Below are 18,004 nucleotides of genomic sequence, written 5' to 3' on the forward strand. Positions count from 1 at the left end.
TTGTGTGGGCTTGGAACTACAGTCCTCTGATCTCTACCTCCTGATCTGTTAGGTTTACAGGCATGAGCCACCAATGTCAAGCTCACACTTGATAGTCTTTTAAATGTTACCTCCTGAAAGATTTTCCCTTTTTCCCACTTGAGTGCTTTCAATCTACTTTATAAATTCCTCTTTTCCTGCCTCATGTCATAATGTTTATTTTCTTAAATTTATAGTCTTAATCATCTTCCAATGCATGCTGTAAAGTTCCCAAATCAATCTTCCAGAAGTTTGACAAGCTATCAGTTATCATCAAATATGAAGACTTTTTTATTCTGCGGTGTCATCCCTTTTACAGAGGTCTGTTTTAAACAGATCTCATAAGCTCTCTAGGCATTTTCATATGCAAATAATGTTCAAAATAAACAACACAGCCAAAACAACTCTGTAGTTATTACATTCTCTATAATTTCTCTTTCTCTTACCTCATGCCATTTGAATCTACATTAACTCCACATATCACAGCCATTGGAATATTAGGCTAAAACAAACCTCAGAATAAACTAATTTAATTTTAACTAAATGCTCTTCTACTGATATACATCCCCTAGTTTCAGATCATTATAAAAGCCTTACCATAAATTATATGTCATTTTCTGAATCAGACTCCACCTATATTTCCATATAAGAATACTCACTCTGCCAGGCCCGGTGGCTCACGCCTGTAATCCTAGCTACTCAGGAGGCTGAGATATGAGTATCACGGTTCAAAGCCAGCCCGGGAAAGGAAAGTCGGTGAGACTCTTATCTCCAATAAACCACAAGAAAACTGGAAGTGGCACTGTGGCTCAAGTGGTAGAGCACTCACCTTGAGTTGCAAGAGCTGAGGGATAGCACCTAAGCTCAGAGTTCAAGCCCCACGACCGACCAAAAAAAAAAAAAAAGAATGCTCACTCTTATTTACCCAATAACACATAGAAACTCAATAGTAAGAAGAATTATTGTTAAATCATTGAAGATAAAGTAAGAGACCAAAGAAACAGAAGGGGAATAAAAGTACTCATGAGAAAATGAAAGTAATTAAGAAAATCATAACTAAAACATTCAATGTGGGCCATGCATGGTGGCTTACATCTATTCCCAGATACTCTGGAGATAGAGGTAGTTAAAAGTGTACATGGTCTGAGGCCAATGTAGGTAAAAATGTTAGTGCTAAAACCTAGATATAGTGACTAACATCTGTATTGCCAGATATCAGTTAAAAGAATCACAGTCTATGGATGACCCTAGATGAAAGGATGAAGAAGTATGTATTTGAATAGTAACCTAGGACAGGCCTGTTACGTGTGGCTCACCTGATACCACAGCACAAGCCCTTTGTTGTCATGAATATAATACTCAAAACCATTCAAACTTAAGTAAATTAAATCTAGGAATTTATTAATAGTCCATTGAAATCATTTTCTTAGCAAACTAAAGAAAAAATTACAATCATGCAAATAAAAACTGACATTAGTCAACAATGTATTGATTGATTGATGTTAAAATTTTTCTGCCTCTAAAATCAACCAAAAACTTTACTTGAAAAGGGACATTTGAGTAAAAACCTACTTCTGGTAAGGTATATAATATTCAATGATTAATTGCTTCTCTTTAGAACCAGAAAGAAAATCTACAGTGTATAATGGGTCAGGATACTGGAATTAATGTAATAAGAAAAAGGTAAAAGAAATATGAAAGGATACAGATTGAAATCAAGAAAGTAGAGTAGGTTTTACACTTTGTCACCAAAAGAATCATCAAAACTACTACATCAAATAATTAATAAACTAAGGAAGGATACAGAAGAATAGACTACCTAAAAATATGGCTTTATATCCTAGCCCTTAATTGAAATTAGATTACAAAAAATATGAGTTACAACCAGGCTCCTGTAGTCGTAGCTACTCAGGATGCTGAGATCCAGGATAATGGTTTAAAGCCAGCCAGGACAAGAAAGCTAGTAAGACACCGTCAATTAATCACTTAAAAAAGACAGAAGCAGAGGTGTAGTTCAACTAGTAGAGTGCTAACCCTGAGCAAATAAAACAGCTCAGAGAGTGCGCTTAGGGCCCAAATCACAGAACTGACACAGAAAAAAAAAAGAATTTCATATGGAGAAGATCATCAGTGTAGAATTAAATACAAGCTGAGAATTACAAAGTAATTCTGAGAGAAACTTTAAAAAGACAGGATAGCCAAAATATTTTGAAAAATAATATAAAGCTGTAGTTCACACTAACTTATCACATATCAGAAAAAAAAACTACCTTAATCAAGTCTAAATGATATTAACATAAGGATAGCTAGATGGATAAATTGAAATACCATGTTTTGGATCTTATTCAGGAGATTGATAAACTGAAAGATCAGCAATTCTGTAGAATTAAAAGTAATGGTATTTAAATGGATTTCTGGGTATTTTAACCTGTGGATTAACTATTGTGGTCCCGATGAGCTCCTAGCACCTTTGGGATGAAAACCTGAGTCACCTAAACCCTTCCAGCCATCCCAGTTTCTACAAACATAGCTTGATCACTTTGGACAGTAGAGAGTGAGAGGCTACATTAAAGTTATGCCATAGATTAGTACAAACAGGCCTATGATAGGCACTTCCTATTTCATATATAATAAAAATCAATGAATCAGGAACAGATATCAAATACTTGTGAGGTAGACAGACAACTGCCCTCTCCAATGATTTCCACATCCTAATTATGAAAAGTCTGCACATGGTGCCTAATGTAGCTTGAATGTGACTTTCCCTACAGGGTTTTATGAGTTGGGAGTTAGTTTCTGAACTTGCTAATTTTGCTTATCAGTTTGATGATGCTCAAAATACATGAATAAATAAATAAAATAAAATAAAATAAATAGTTGGTTCTTTAAGAAATGTAAGGAGGGGCTAGGCAAGGATTAGAAGGGATTAATGTAATTGGGAGGGGCATCATTTAATTGTCATAAAAAGGGTTATAAAAAGAAAAAGGCTGGCCCTTTCCTTCTCTATCTATGGCTCCCGATTGCACGGTGTTATATGTCCTTCTGTCACTCTGTCCTACCACAACAAATTAACAACTAACCTACCAACTTCAGGTATTTTTATAACAGTAGAAAATTAGCTAACAAGCATGGCCAAAAGGCTATGGTTGTGAGCATATGATGACATTAAGACAAATTGTCCTGGATTGACAGGGAGTTTCCAGTGTAATCACCAGGGTCTTTACACATTGCATTCCCATTACTCCACATGAAACATGTTAATATATCTAATATTTGCAATTTTAATCAGTATTTACATATTTTGCACGTTTCTACAAAACATAGGCCTACTTTGCCTACTTTAGTCTGAAAATGTTCTATCCCCAATTTTTGAAAGTGCAAGAAGTTTCAACTGACAAATATTTAAAAACCAAACAGAAGATATTTTAAAATATTTTATTTAAGGGGATAATAATTGCTGAAATAAATTTTCACCTGAAAATAATACTATGATATCACAACTAAGGGATTTATTGATAAGAAAAAATGTAGTCCTTAAATCCATCCCAGATATAGTTATGATTATTTAATATATCATAGACAAATATAAAAAATGCTATTATACAGTGAAATAATTCTCACAAATGGGGAGGAGAGGGAGAGATGGGGGAGGGAAGGGATAGTAGGAGAAAAACAAAGGAGAGGTTAATAATGTTAGACAAGAAAGGTACTCATTACCTTACTCATGTCTCTATAATCCCCCTGTACAGCATCTTTACAATAAAATAAAATTAAAAAAAATGGCAGTAGCTTTTTTTGTCTTCATATTTACCATGTAATATTATATGACAATTTGTAATGCTTAAATAAGTTTATGGGTGGACAACTCCATGTTTGACATTTGACCACTGAAAGCTTCCAATCACCCAACATGATTTTTAGGAGATTTCTGGCTATTCCCTTTGCTCATTTCCTAAAGTATAAAAGAGTTTTGCATAGCTAACTGTCATTTGGACCATTTGAAACACAAGCGTGAGATTATATTAAACATATATTTTTATGCCAGTAGTAATCAGCACAAAGTCACTGAAAAGAAAAACAAAAACTCTCTTTGTGATTTTTTTTTTTTTAGTTCGGTCATGGGACTTGAACTCTGGGCCTATGTGCTGTCCCTCAGCTCCTCAGCTCAAGGCTAGTGTTCTACCACTGGAGCTGCAGTGTCACTTTCTGGTTTTCGGGTGGTTTATTGGAGATAAAAGTTTCATGGACTTTCCTGTCAGGGCTGGCTTTGAAGCATGATCCTCAGATCTCAGCCTCCTGAGTAGCTAGGATTACAGGAATGAGTGACCAAGGCCTGGCTCTTTGTGATTCTTTTACACCCTTTTTCCTATGCAAGGAAGAGAGTTGCTCCAATGTATAGATACACAAAAAATAGCTAAACACTTTGGCTCAGTTGTTTCTATTAGCTTGAAAGCAAATTTGTGGACATGTTTGTGTACTAAATTAAAACTATGCCCAGGGTTTAGCCAGAGACATATGGGAGCCAGATTGTACCTGTCAAAAGTCACTATTGAAAAAGTATTGATGTGGGAGAATGTATTAATGTTCTTGATTGTTAATGTTTGCTTTGTGACCTTCCCATTAGCAGATATGTGTGCCTCTACTTACTGATACCTTCATCTATCTCTCTAATGGCTTCTGCCTCTCTAGCTGCTGTTAGCATGAGTTATTTTTCATTGCAAGTTGTGTACGCTGCCCTTCTAACATGGCCTTCATTTCAGCTGAATGGGATATGGAACTATCAAACATTCTCATTTTTTATATTCTGCAGAGTTTAATATTACCAAAAATCTGAAATGCAGAAACATGAACTTCTTGGCTACTTGGAGTTTTAGGGAAAACATCTTTTCTGAGCTAAAATATAAAGAGAGAAAGTGAACAACCCAATCTTGCCTTAAGTGACAGATAATTTAATACTGAAATATGTCACTACAAACTTCTACTTTAATAGTATTTCAAATCAAATGTAAAATACACAAATAGGAAATTTTATCCTTAGTAAAATATAATCTTATGGGAATTTTATTGGCATGATCTATCTGATTGTCAACATTTGTTCCATTCATTTTTGCTTGCTTAGAATGAGCTGTGGATGTTGTAGTATTATTTTTCACTTGCATATATTTGCATTTTATTCCTCGTGCCTAATGCTTGTTATATAAACCATTTCATTCAGTAAAGCTCAATGACTTCTCTACGGTAACTATTCTCAACAAGCTAAAATAGACTAATCTAATGTCTCAAATTATATATATTTATCTTATTAACATTCTCCTGTGGACTGATTTCAAGAAAGCTTCTTTCTAAGTATATTAAAATATATATATACATATAAAACACAGGGCTTGGAAGGTGGCTGAATGGTACAGTGCTTGCCTTACATGCATGAGGCCCTGGGTTCAATTCCTCAGCACCACATAAGCAGAAAAAGCCGGAAGTGGCACTGTAACTCAAGTCGTAGAGTACTAGCTTTGAGCTGAAGAGCTGAGGGACAATTCCCAGGCCTAGAGACTTACAAAACATAAAATATAAAATATAAAAAGATATATATATATATATATATATATGAAACATAAAGTGAAGAATATGATGTTGCAAAATGATTATAAACGTGTTGGGGCTGTGAGCAAAAGATGATCCATTATGAAAAACTTGTAAGTATGATTTTGTGTACTTAATCTAACCTAATCTGATTAATACAATGAGTAAAAATGATTAAATGAATACATTTTTATTTTGTATACCGTGGCATGTTTATAACTTCATATATGCTACTGTAAAACCAATTCAGATCTAGATTTCATTCATACTAAAATTTCATTGATGTCATTGAGCAATGAGAATTTGGGTAGCAACTTAGATCTCTTGTGACTGAGCTTAACATAGAGCTTGCCTGTGTTCATGGACTCTTGTTCCTAGGGAGCTTTTCAAAATCTTCATTTCTAACAGCTTAGGCAGATATTTTATCTTTTTTTGTTCATTTCTGTTTTTTTGAGGTGGGGTGTAGATTGTGATCAAATTTTGGTCTTCAAACATATTAGGTGAGCCTTCTATCACTGAGTTACCCAGACTCTTTTCTACACTCTTAGCATACATAATTTAGGGGAAAAATAGTGTCAAAAACAATGCTCTTCTACTTACAACTATAACCACACATAACATCAAGCCAACTCAGTAAATATGTAATATGAAAATAATTACAAATCTTTCATTGGTTTTATTTATACTCTTAAAACTCTACCTTTGTTTCAATCTGTTTTTTTTATTTAATGTTATAAGTACCAATGAAACTGGAAATCATCAACTCAAATTGAATTTTTTTAAAAAGAATGTATAAAAAATGTTTAAGTTGTTTATTCACGGTCATCCAACTAGTAAATGGGTAAAAGAGAATTCAGACCAAGGACTATTTTCTGCAAAATCAAATTTTCCCTCTCTATACTAATATTAATGCAACTTTTGGAAAACGTAAGCTTGGGGAGAATATAAAATGACTTCAGAGTGCTTTACTTGGTATTTTAAAATCCATTATGACCTAGCCCATTCCAGTCCTAATAGATTTCTTAAGATAATTTGATATTTTACTCTGTTATAGTTGGTCTAGTGCTGGGTCAAGAATTGGTCCATTCAGTGTTCAAGAGTCCTCTCCTAGCCTCATAGATTTCTGTCAATTAACACTTTCCAGGAAAGTGCAAATAGTCTATTAGGGCTATTACCTGTGCAATGTAGTGTAAAAAAAACTATTGAATGAAGTATTTAAAATATGGAATATATTCTAAGAAGTGTTTTCTACCTGGACAAGATGGCAAAATAGTTCTGTTTAATCAAGCAGGCTATTTCTCATCTGTACTGGTTTAAAACTCTTTGTATACCTGTTTTAACTATCCATGCATGCTTAATGGTGCTTTCTATCAAGTCTGCCTGAAGGTTAATCTGACATCTGCATTAGGGCAATATATTCTATAACAGAAAGCTATGCAGATGGGCTATTAAATGATATTAAAATTATTCAAGCAATTCATAGTCATCGTTTGTTTTCACCCTAATTCCCTTAAAGTATGGGGGAAGGTATGGGAAAAAAGCAGGCAAAATATTGTCAGAGAATGTTTAAATACAGACACTACCATTCAAACTCTTTCCACTCTCAAAGTACAAGGTACTATATAGATAATGACTTTGAGAGGATATTAAATAATAGAATTATTTTTGGTTATTAAAAGATTTTTCTTTGCATAATGTAACTTTTTTTTTTTTACCACTCCTAGGTAATGAACTCATGGCCTGAGCACTGTTCCTGAGCTTCTTTTACTTAAGGCTGGCTGGCCATTACCACTTGAGCTACAGCACCACTTCTGGACTTTTCTGTTTATGTGGTACTGAGGAATCTACCCCAGGGCATGCTAGGCAAGCACTCTATCACTAAGCCACATTCCAAGCCCTAATATAACTTTTAAGTCTTCCCTATGGTGTTTAATTTAAACCATACATTTATTAGTGAATATATGCATATGGGTAAGTGGGGGAAATATTATTTTATAAAGACATCAATTATCAATTAACTGAAAACATATGGAAGTTCTGTCAGATCTCGTGATGCACAAAGTGATGTGAAGAAGGCAAAGTAGTCACAAAAAATAATAAAAATGAACATAAAAATAAGAATTTTAACAAGGCCATGCATCTTTAATTATAGAGAAAGTTAAGAAGAGGTCTATATACCTATTTGGTGGGACTGAAGACCAATTAACAATTGACTATTATTTTCCATGATCTAACAGGTAAATTTCCAGCCACCTGTCCTGACACTGTAGACTTACTAAGAACTAGACTATGGCTCTCTTTCCTCCAAGCTATTATCAGTTTCTTACTTGATCTGTCATTTTCATGCAAAGACAGAAAACTTTTCTGATGTTCAATAACTTATCTCAACCTTTACACCGACCCTACACAATTTTGCAATTTTGTGTCATTTAATTGCACTTGCTGAACAAATTATGTTTCCATTGATTAGCACTACTCTTCTTATATTTTCAGATTTAGGTCTCAATTTTGACTCATACTACATTTGATTACCTTCACATTATTCAGATCAGTTTCTCATCCATAACTGGGTTAAAAGCCATTCATATTTCTAAATCTACTGCTTTTCTAAATTCTGTGTATGTGAATTCCATCAAGAATCTTTGTTACCCAAGTTACTGGGTAAATCCTATGGATAGAAAGTTACAACTCAGTGAAAGACTCAAAATTGAATTCAGATAATATTTATTTAAAAATTTAAATATTGGGAAGAAATTAAGCAAGAAAAATACAATAAAAGCATTATAAGAAGAGGAAACAAATGGAAAAATGCAAACTTCTAAGAAAATAGAGCATGATGTCATACTGTTGTATGATTCTGAAGTTAGTCGCATTTCCAGTAAATTTAGCAGATTATTACCCTAACCTTATATCTTGTAGAAGTACACAACTTGTGCAAAACTTCGATCACAAAAAAATAGAAACTCATTTCTTCTGATGGATTTGAAATATCCTGACTTCTACTATACAGAAGAAAAGAAAGCCTGATTTAAAGAATGGAGTAGAAAGAGATAATTAAAGAAACCGTAAGGAAAAATAAAGGATATGAATTAGAAGGTATTATCTTTTCTCTAGGCTTGTATTGCATCATGAGCTTAAATCTCTCCTCAAGACTTGAGCATTGTGTTGACTGCTGAACAACATCATTGCATAGACCAACAAACACTTCTCAGATCCTCTCAGGTTTTAATTAGTGAGATCAGTTAACAGCACATGTGTTTCTTACCTTAGTTAAAATTTCTTTATTTCCTACACTGTATGTTTTGATGTAGTATATATATACATATATATATATATATATATATATTTACACTAATTTTGAATTAGAAGGAATATTTAATCTTTATAGCTCAGAATCCTATCATCTCCTCTAGACAGCTTCTCCTTTACCCCGGTAGGCCTTGGAATGCAATCCTCCTACCTATACTTCTCACAGTTCAGATTAGAGGTCTTTATCACTCATCATACCTAAATTTGTACTAGTAGAATCTCATTAACTTTTTTCTCTCTAACTTGTACCCAAGATGTGTGTACTAAAATATGTTAATAAATAGAAAGAATATACTACCAAATACTATTTGCCTCTTTTCTTCTTCTCTAACAAAACACACATCCAAGTTTTCCCCACTGACTCAAGGAGACATGTCCCACGTTGAGTTTATGGATCTAATGCCGATTGTCTAAGCCGATCACAATCTATTTGTGTTTTGCCAAAAAGTACTTTCAAGGATTCACGTATAGCATGATTAACTACTTGAGAGAGAAAGAGGGGGGAGAGAGAGAGAGAGAGAGAGAGAGAGATCATATACCTTTTTAATTGTTTCTTGAAACAATTTCTCAGAAACATTTCTGGGAAGATGAAACACAACTGCTGCAGTTCCTAGAATAGTTCTGCTCACTTTTCTCTTTAATAAAAACACATCACAAGTAGAGTGATGTTTATGTGATAATCTTAGGTTTCCCTCCTTTTTAGCTATTAGAACTGGATGTTGAATAAATTTTAAAATCTACTGTCTCAGAGTACATGATAGAAAAGGACTTTATGAACTTGCTTCTGCTTTTCAACCTGAGATCTTGAAAGTGCTTCAATTAAATTGTTTAAATTGCTGGGCATTATTGGCTCACACCTATAATCCCATCTACATAGGAGGCTGAGATCTGAGGATCACAGTTCAAAGCCAGTCTAGTCAGGAAAGCCCATGAGACACTTATCTCTAATAATCAGAAAAACAGAAGCAGAACTGTGGCTTAAAGTGGTAGAGTGCAGGTCTTGGGCAGAAAAGTTCAGGAACAGTGTAAAGGCCTTGTGTTCAAGCCTTACAACCAACAAAATAGAAAAGGAAAGAGAGAAGAGGGGGGTGGAGAGAGAGAGAGAAAAGGAGGAAGGAAGGAAAGAAGGGAGAAAAGGAAGGAAAAAAGGAAGAAAGAAAAAAGAAAGAAGAAAGAAAAAGAAAGAAAGAAAGAAAGAAAGAAAGAAAGAAAGAAAGAAAGAAAGAAAGAAAGAAAGAAAGAAAGAAAGAAAGAAAGAAAGAAAGAGAAGAAAGGAAGTAAGGCAGGAAGGAAGGAAGGAAGGAAGAGAAAGAGGGTTGTTTGTATCACCAAGTGTGCACAAACATCACTGAGAATTTTGTTAGAATATAAATTGTGATTCATTAACTTTCAAGGAGGGTCAGAGATATTTAATTAATGTGGGTAAACTGGGACTAATTTATCTTCTTAAACCATGGGGTCATAGAAAGGATAAAATCAATACCAAATATGTGATCATTATGGGATATATTTTCAGTTCACATGTTCGTCAATTACTTATTTATGAAATATTGGTTAATATGAAGTTAGTTTACTTTTCCAGTAATACAAAAGAATAAGCCACACATTGTTTAAACTTAGAATATATGTTCTGCAATTACTTAAAAAATTATCTTTGATGTCATATTTTTATTTTTACTATGCTTTCTCTAAATTTATTTCAACAATCATCTAAATTAGGTATTTGATTATAGTATCTATCTTAAATTGAATCAGTCATTTTAACAAGAATTCCTTAGGAATGAGCTCCAGATAAAATTTAAAGCAATATTAATTACTGGAAATTGTTTCCTGTAGTTAAAGAAAGAGAATTACCCAGGCTAATAAAATATAAACACATACCACTATAAGCATAAAACTTTTTTCTAAATTACTGTTACAATTGGCCTGTTTTTAAAAAATCATTTTCTCTATTCTTTGTTTTCTGAGTGATCTTTTACGTTGGAAATGAAAAAGGTTTGAAATATTGATAATTAGCATCAACAGGATTCTGACATTTGAAACATTTAAACCATAGTAGAATTTTTTCTCTTTTATTATTAACTTTTCCCCTCCATGATAAAGAAGGAATTATAGATAAAAAACATCATGAGATCAGAGTGACAACTATTATTCACTCAGTGTATTAATAAATTCTGCCAACAGAGTAAATGTTTAATAATTTACTCCTACAATAACTATAAAAGGACAAATTATACAAAGTCTAATAACAGTGTGAGGACTTTCACTCTGCACAGGATTCTGAAAACTTTCACATACTTGTTTTCCACTTACTCTTTGTCAGAGAAAATATTAATTTCTGGTTATGAATTTTTATAGACATTTTACCTACTGTTAGTTTTTGCATATAGGGATAATTATCCACACAGATACAGTTTTCATTTTAAAGAAAAAGCTTTTATAGTCAAATATGGACATCAATTATTTTCAGTTTTAAACTAATCAAATGTTAACATATTGAAAAGATGTGCTAGGAATTGTCTTTTGCTAGTTAATTTTTTCCTCCATAAACCTTGGATTAGTCACATTTCTACCACTGTGACACTTTGCCCAAGCATATCTGTTTTCTATTCCCCAAGGAGGGCAGATTTATTTTGGCTCATGGTTTCAGATGATTCTTGTATTGTTTCTCAGTTTGTGGTGAGACAGAGAAAGAGTACTATGGCAAACAGGCTGTGTTGGAGCTGAGCTGCTCATTTCATAGGAACCAAGAGGAGGTGTGGAAGCCCTGGAAAAGGTGGGGAAGAGGGAGAGAAGGAAACACAGAATGGAAGGTGGGAAGTAAGAGAAAAATACAGAAAGGGGAAATGGAAAGGGAACTAGCCTCATGTTAGGGAAGTGCCCTAAAGCATTATCCTGTAAGTATAACTACTAGTCTACTAAATATTTTAATAAATTTCCCTGGGTGAGTTACTGTATGGTTTTCTTTATCCTGTTAACTTTGCAAAGGTTCTACTTGTGTTAGTTATACAAGACTTTGAAAAGTATATTATCACTAATAAGAAGATGGACATTTGTGAATTATACTGTTTTTTTTAAAATCATAACTTAATTGCCAAATACTGGCGTACAATTATTATGGGAAGTGAATTGAAGCAATATTAATGACTCCTTCAAAGATCATTAGCTTACATAGGGTTTTTAATGACTCAGATTAAATTAATTAGAATAATAAGTACAGAAATAAAATAATGACAATAACAGGCATACTTAGTATGTGCTGAACTAACAAGTTTATTGTCATTATTAAACCATGTTTTCTTCCATTCCATTTTACCCCAGAGCAATTTTCCCGTATAACACAGGAAGTTTCAAGGAGCCACAATTTTATTTAAAAAATGGGCACTCATGTAGTTGATCCCTTTGGACTCAAGTACCATTTTCTCACTTTCTTTGCTGTTACATAAAAAATTGGGCTCTTTTGTGACATTTTATGGCATTTTTTGTAAGTGTGCTTATTCATTTCCTTGTATTTTAAACATGCCCAAGGGCTCTGTGCTCTATATCTGTAAGTTTAAATGTAAGTCTAGTCATTGAGAAATAAATGAGAAAATAAATAAAATATATGGGATAGATGCAAGCAGACATAAAGAAAAACGCAACACACTTTGATTGTTGACTAGAGAATATGGGAAATTTTGTCATCTTCAATTTACCTTGCTTCATTCAGACCAAAACTCTCTCAACTCAAATAGTGATGTGTGGAATGAAGATGTGGTTGGTGGAAGGGTTGGGAATTTTATTTTATTTTATTTTATTTTTTGTACTTTTTCCTGGAAGCAGGATGCCATTTGGTTGCAACAGTTATTATCAGTTGAACACAAGGCCCTGATCTTATTGAAACAGTTATTTATGGCATAGCAATACCTGCAAATAGCATCCATTAGAGCTAAATGTCCAGTTCAGGAGATTGGGAAATAGCACTTCCACACAGAAATGTAATATCCAGATTAGGTGCTTGCTTTTGAAATTATTGTTATGAAGACAAAAGTCCCATTTGCTCTAAGACCTCAAAATTGTACAATGCCTTCTCCTATATCCAAAAATCAATCTGGACAGCAAAAGTACAATTTAGAAAGTAGAAGTAAATCTAATATTTCCTCACAATTTTTTTATATTCTTTTGGTTTTTCTTGGCCTTGGGGCTTGAACTCTGGACCTGGTTGTCTTCCCCGCGCTCTTCAGCTCAAGGAGAGTCCTCTACCACTTCTGGTTTTCTAGTGGTTTATTGGAGATAAGAGTCTCATGGAGTTTCCGACCGGGGCTGGCTTTGAACTGTGATCCTCAGATCTCAGCCTCCTGAGTAGCTAGGATTATAGGCATGAGCCGCTGGTGCCCGATCTATTTTCTTGACAACATATTTGTATTTTAACTATAGTAATTTAAAATGTTAAAACTTGAAAAGTAAAAGCTATATCAAATATTAAAGATTATTAACTGTAATAAGTGCTAATGCAAAAGTCAAACTATGATTAAATATCTTTACACAAATCTATCAATTTGTAGAATATGGTAGTATTTTCAAACTCTTCTTGCAGTATAAATAAAGCCAGTTTAAGGAAATCATTCAGGAATCCTGTAAATTAGGCCTTATTTGAGGGAAGAATAAGCCCCATTAAGATATATTTCTATTTCCTAACAAATGGGCTAATGTCATTCTTTCTGATGGAGGCATAGAATTCCATTGTGTATAAAAAATTATATAAAGTGAAGTAAGCCAGACCCAAAGAAACATGGGTGCCATGGTTTCCCTTATTTGCAATAACTAATGTATGTCTGAGTCAAGCAGAAACGGTCAGATAAGTTGATGTTAGGCTAAATGAACCCCAAGATAAGGACTAAAATGGTTTTTCTTACTTGCTATTGTTTCTAGCATATTTATAAGATATTTCTTTGTTGCTTTGTATGTCCCTCCCCCACGGTATAACCCCTGTTTTCACTGTATTTGATATTGGTACAATTTGTGCAGGAGAAGGGGAAAAACCAATTGTTTAGGGATACAGGTGGACCCACTGCAACAATGAGATGTACAAGTCGTTAAGTTGAAAACGAACTTTACAACTTTGGCACAGGCGAGGTAGGGGGACGGGGGAGGGGGGGCGGAGGTAGGAGATGGGAAGGGATGGGAAGAGGAAACAAAGGAGAAGGCAACAATGTTTGATAAGAAATGTACTCATTAACTTGCTCATGTAATTGTAACCCCTCCGTACGGTATTTTCACAATAAAAAAAGATATAGTTCTATGCACATATATGTACATAACATATATATGTATATGTATGCGAGTGTATATGCTTATTTGTGCGTATATATGTTTGTATGTATATAAATGCATGTATGTGTATATATTTGTATGTATTATATATATTATATACACATAAATTCATACACATAAATTTCCAAATGCAGAATAAAATTGATAAACGAGGTTTACAAAACTCTTCAAGTACTGCATAACATGTGAGTGCATCAATACTTCTGTGTTGAAATACAATTCTGCGTTTCCCACATTTATTTATTAATTTATTTATTTTTCTCCATTGTTTATGATTCCTAAGGACTTGTACCTTTTAGGATTTCTTATTTTGATGTGGTCATTTGTTGAGTCATGTGCCATTTAGCAATTTTTTTCTCTTTCTTTCTTTTTGTCGCTCATGGGGCTTGAACTCTGGCCCTGGGTGCTGTCCCTGCCCAATTCACCTCAAGGTGAGCACTCTACCGCTTGAGCCACAGCACCACTTATGGTTTTCGAGTGGTTTATTGGACATAAGAGTCTTACAGACTTTCCTTCCCGGGCTGGCTTTGAACTGCAATCCTCAGATATCAGCCCCCTGAGTAGCTAGGGTTAATTGGCAATAAGACTTTCATGAGCTCAGACTATTTGACCAGATAGTAATTAAAGAATTAATTAATGAATTAATTAATTAATGAATTACAGACTAAATTGATTTCTTATATCAGAAACTAATATGCCAAAATATGATACAAACCCTTAGCAAATATTATCTACACATTATAGCTTATATAGATATCAAGTAAAGAATATATTTAAGAAAAAAATATTTTCAACGAACGAACTTTACAACTTTGGTGGGGGGGGGATTGGGTGGGGAGGTGGGGGGAGGCTGGGAAGGGATGTGAAGGGTAAACAAAGGAGGAGGCTACAATGCTTGATAAGAAATGTACTCATTATCATGCCCATGTAATTGTAACCCCTCTGTACAGTATGTTCACAATAAAAAATATAAAAAGAAAAACATATTTTCAGCAAAGCTGCAATATTTTCAGGCATAATAGAGGGTGATTATTTAAATAAGAAATACAATGGCTATGCTAGATGTAGGAATCTAAGAAAAATCAGAGTATCCCTAAGGCTGGGCTAAAACAGTGCGCAGTAAACAGAGGGAACTTCTTTTAAGGACTTTGACATTTAGTTCTGTTTGAGGCTTGTTAAAGGTCATTCAGTGTTATTGCTTGCATTTTGCTTTCATTATCTTATAAGCTATTTTGGAGACTTCATTTAATACCGTGAAGATGAAAATTGATTTGTATCTTATCATCTTTCTGTAGATAGTTTGCTAATTTGAGAAACATTTCATTCTTATTTGTAATGAGGAAGAATGGGATAAAAAAAAGATTTAGAAAAAAAAACAAAGATCAAGAAAATTGGGTCATATATGAAAGGAATCATTTTCTTGAGTTATTCTTGTAAGAGCTGTATTTTTATATTTTTGTAATAAATGGAAGAAGAAAATACATTTTTTAATCAAAATGTAGGGAAATAACTGACAGCATAAATACTCTTAGAAACATCACACTCAGACACAAATAAAAATATCAGGATAGATCTAAAGTAGGTATTCAAATTGAGAGCTGCCTTAGTAGCAAGGGTAGAGGGAGCAGAATTATCTCACCAAAACCTTACAGTTACAAATGCAAACAATGGAGAAGTGTAAAAGTGATAAGAGAAAGAACAGGCATGATTAGATCAATTCTATTAAAAGCTCCTAGAGACAGTAAATGATTTAACACAAGTAATCTGCATCCAGGTTTGTTCAGTAAACCACTGGAGGTCTTTGTCAAAAGCTTTTGACAAGCTAATTAAAAGCAGACAGCTATGCACCATTTGATGTTTACCTTTGTGAAATGAATCAAGTCATCTTCAAGTCTCTATTCATGTTTTCTCCACTGCCCCGTCATAGTGACCTTTTGGGTACATTATTATGAATAAACTACATATTCATCAAGACAGCCTAGCTGTCTCAATGAAAATAAAATGTCCCCTGAAAAAGATTTTTCGCCGTTATTTAGCTTAATGTAATAAATGTTCTTTGAAACTTGAATGTGTCCTGGGCCACTCACAAAATATTGTATACACAGAAACCAAAGGGGAGTTTCTGCCTTTGAAGAAGTCATGATATATCAAATATTTTACAATTTTCAGTGTGAAATTTTTTATTGGTATGTTTCTTTTAAATGTGTTTTCAGAGTTAGTGGGATGTGCTTTCTGCAGAAAATACATGCTTTTTATATTAATTATTTATCCCAATATATATTCACAAGCAAATCTTAAAAAAATGTTTCTAAAATAAGGAAAGAAGAAGAAAATAGGTTATTTTTGGCCTTCTTTTTTTTTCTTTATTATTTTATTTTTGGGTTTTAAAAGACATTGTGGAATAACTTTGCAAGCAGGAGAAGCTCAATCCCAGAGGGTAATACAGCGTACATTTTCCCCATTGCCTAGCAAACAAGTACAGAAACTGGGATAAACTGCTCTTTATGCCAGTTCTGACCTTCAGGGTCATTTTTGCTTTAATGAAGTAATCCAATATACAAATTCAAAGTAGGTCATCTTTTCTTTTAGTAATCTGTCTTAGGCTTGGGCTAATATCTAGGCCAAGAAATTTCGCCAGGCCAGCTGTTGGCTCCTTACTGCTGGGTTTGAAATGTATTGAGGGAATAGAATAAAGAAAAAAAGAAAATCTTAAATAAAGGAACATAATTTGAATAAAACAAATGATAACCCGAACACATTTCAAGCAGATACAGGAATATTTAAAACATCTATTGCAAGAAATGGTTGATTGAAGCAGGCATCAGTGGCTCATCCCTGTAATCATAGCTACTCAGGAGGCTGAGATCTGAGGATTGCAGTTCAAAGTCAGCCCGGGCAGGAAAGTCCATGAGACTCTTATCTCCAATAAACCACCACAAAACCAGAAGTGGTGCTGTTGCCCAAGTGGTAGATTGCTAGGCTTGAGTTGAAGAGCTGAGGGACAGCGCCCAGAGTTCAAGCCCCACGACTGACCTGCCCCCACAAAAAAAATTGTTGATTATTGTGTTTCTAGTGAGAATTCATGCCAGTGGTCTTCCAAACAGGCATTTTGTGTATTTATTCTTAGCTCTGAACTGGACAAATTGATGCATGATATTTAAGCATTATTTTGAGATAATATATGTACCTGACCTGATAAAACATAAACATTGACTACTAATCAAAACCTCCCAATTGTTTAGAATGAAATCAACTTTTCTAAACAATTTGTCTACATGTTGACGATTTCATTTCTCATGATATAGTTATTTATAGACTCATTCAGGGATCATGCTACCTCAAAAGCCACTTTGTACTTAGTAAAGTGAAAAAAAAATGAGGAGACTGAGCAGCCACATGAGAAGTCAATCTTGGAGTTCAAATACATCATTTTCTTTATACTGAACTAAGTACCTAGGCCTTTCGAAAGCCTAGGTCTCAAGAAATTCTTGAATGATTATTATAAACAAATACTCATTAAAGAGAAAACAGGGAGCAAATAACAAACTGCGTCAGCTGCTTTTTAAACACTGAATTTTTTTTTTTTAATCAGATCTACCTGTTCAAGCTACCTACTCAGAGAACTGATCTAACATACATATTTCAAAACTTTCCCTTGCTAATATTCTTTCCTTTTCATTCACTCCCATTTGCTGTCTCACAACAACCCTCTAAAGGTAAGATAGGTGTTATTATTCTTCTCCACTTAAAATTGAGAGCATTAAAATAGGGGTCAAGAGTCCTT

The sequence above is a fragment of the Dipodomys spectabilis genome, unplaced genomic scaffold (genome assembly GCF_019054845.1).
Source record: "Dipodomys spectabilis isolate Male_0828 unplaced genomic scaffold, ASM1905484v1 ptg000053l, whole genome shotgun sequence".
In the NCBI taxonomy this organism is placed as follows: Eukaryota; Metazoa; Chordata; class Mammalia; order Rodentia; family Heteromyidae; genus Dipodomys; species Dipodomys spectabilis.